General features: G+C 43.1%; 1 pseudogene; it reads right to left on the bottom strand.

Moving 5' to 3' along the window:
* Positions 1-732: 732 nt before the first annotated feature.
* Positions 733-2,006, bottom strand: LOC102851947 (annotated as a pseudogene).
* Positions 2,007-2,337: the final 331 nt, after the last annotated feature.

Raw genomic sequence — 2,337 nt, 5'->3', positions numbered from 1 at the left:
TTGCTTGCTTTCAATAAGCAAGATGTTGTCATCTGCATAATGCAGGTTGTTTGTTGAGGAATCTTCCTCCTGTCCTAATGCAATGTTCTTTTTTTGTAAAGTCCAGCTTCTCAAATTATTTTATCAGTATATAAATTTGATAGGTATGGAGAAAGTACACAATTCTAATGCATACCTTTCTTGATTTTAAACCATGTAACCCTTACTTCTTGTTCATATAGTTCTTCCTGAAAGTTTTCAGTGCCAATCAGTTCTTTTTGGTACAGTGATTCTATGTATTCCCTCTATTTTCTTTTCTTTTTCTTTTTTTTTTATTCCCTCTATTTTCATTTGATGTTTTCTGGGTCATTCAATATATTCCTCATAGCATCTTTCAATATTGTAACTCAAGATTTAAATTTGTTTTTCCGATCTCTCAGCTTGAGAAATGCAGAGAAAGTTCTTCCCTTTATATTCTCCAATCCCAACACTTCACATTCCATTATAATACTTCATTTGGGGGGCGGGGTGTTTGAGCTGCCCTTTGAAGTCGTCTGTTCAGCTCTTTTACTTCGGTATGTTTTCCCTTAATTTTGGCTTCTCAATGCTCTAGTGCAATTTATAGTCTCTTCTGACATCCATTTCAGGTTTTTCTTTATCCTCTGTTATGATTTTTTTTCTATATGCAATATCCAGTTACTTCAAATTTTTGTTGACCTCTCATTCTTCAAAGGCTACTCCTGTTTGGTTGGCTCAGTGCCTCAGAACTTTGGTGTCATTGGTTTCAGACACAACTATGTCATCTATAATCCTGCAGGTAATGGTCTTGTGGCTGGTCTGCATGGAGTTGCTGCTGTCCTGGATATCACTCAGGCTAAAGTCTTCTCCATCCTCCAGCAAGCAGCAGTCAGTGTTGATCTCAGCCTACAGCTTGACCTTAATGTTCAGCAGGGCCTCGTTCTCCTGGTTCTAATGTTGCCCATCTGCCCAGGTCTCTGCTAACTCTCACTCCAGGTGCAGCAGGACCCTGCTGAGCTGTTCCATCTGCATGGTATAGCAAGTCCCCATCTCCTGCAGGCTGTTCTCCAAGTTGGTCTTCTGGTTTCTCATTGACTCAAGGTTAGTCTCCAAGATGTGAAACATATGTCTCAGCTCTTCTTCAATCATATTCTAGGCAGCTCCTACCTCAACTGGCTGAGAAGTGACCACCATGATGCTCTCTTAAATCTGCTGGGACCAATACTTACCCAGTTCTTCTTTGCAAGCTCATTATACTGGACCCAGAAGTCTGTCATGATCTTGCTGAGGTCCTGAGATTTGGGAGCAATGACCTCGACAGTCAGCCCAGAGGTGGCAATCTGGGCTTGCCAAACCTGTACTTCTCTCTTCATGGTTCTTCTTCATAAAGAGCAGTTCCTCCTTGAGAGCCCTGACCTCTGTCTCCAGCTGCAGCAGAGCGATATTAGTGTCATCAATGACTTTGCAGAGCCCATGGATGTCATTATCCATAGACTTGCACACAGCCAGCTGCGTCTCATACTTGTCTCTAAAGTCATAAGCAGTCTGGTGGACATTGTCGATCTGAAGTACAATGCAGGCATTGTCCACAGAACTTGCAAAGGTCTGAGCCCTCAGCTCCTCTATGGTCTTAAAGTAAGGGCTCCATCCCTGTCCTTGAGTCCTTTCTTCTCCAGGCGTTCCTGGATTTTGCTCTCCAGTCTCCAATTTTTACTTTCTAGACTCTTCACCTTCTCCAGGTAGGAGACCAGGTGGTCGTTTAGGTCTTGCATTGTCTCCTTCTCTCCCTAGATGATCCCCACTCCTGCCAGACCCCGGGCCATCCCACTCACCATGCCCCAAGCCAAGCTGCCCCTTGAGCTGTTGGAGTAAGAGATGGAGATCTTGGAGCCTCAGACCCCAGTGCCTGCATCGACACTGGTGGCTACACTACTGAGCAGCTAGACTTGGTGGCCGAACAATGGGATGTAGCCCAGGGACAAAGTAGTAGAACAGGTGGTGAAGCTCATGGTGCCAGAGATGTGAGACAAGAGGTCAGTTTCAGATAGTTGTTCTGTAAAGACTTTTTGCTTCCTTTATGGATGATATTCTTGATATCATGCCATAAATGGTCTTTAATCATTGGTGTTCAATGGCTCAAATCTATTTCTAAGATGGTCTTGAAAGTCAGATGGAATATATTCAAGATCATATCTTGGTTCTTGTGTACTTATTTTCATTTTCTTCAGCCTCAATTTGAATCTGCATATGAATAATATGAACTTGCATATAAGCAGGAGCTAATGGTAATGAAGGCAGAAGTGGAAGCTGCATTGGAGGCACTGGCAAAACTATAAGGCC

Source organism: Elephantulus edwardii, unplaced genomic scaffold, assembly GCF_000299155.1.
Source record: "Elephantulus edwardii isolate Elephantulus edwardi_28Jun2011 unplaced genomic scaffold, EleEdw1.0 scaffold00353, whole genome shotgun sequence".
Classification (NCBI taxonomy): domain Eukaryota; kingdom Metazoa; phylum Chordata; class Mammalia; order Macroscelidea; family Macroscelididae; genus Elephantulus; species Elephantulus edwardii.
This window is presented reverse-complemented; position numbering and strand designations above follow the sequence as displayed.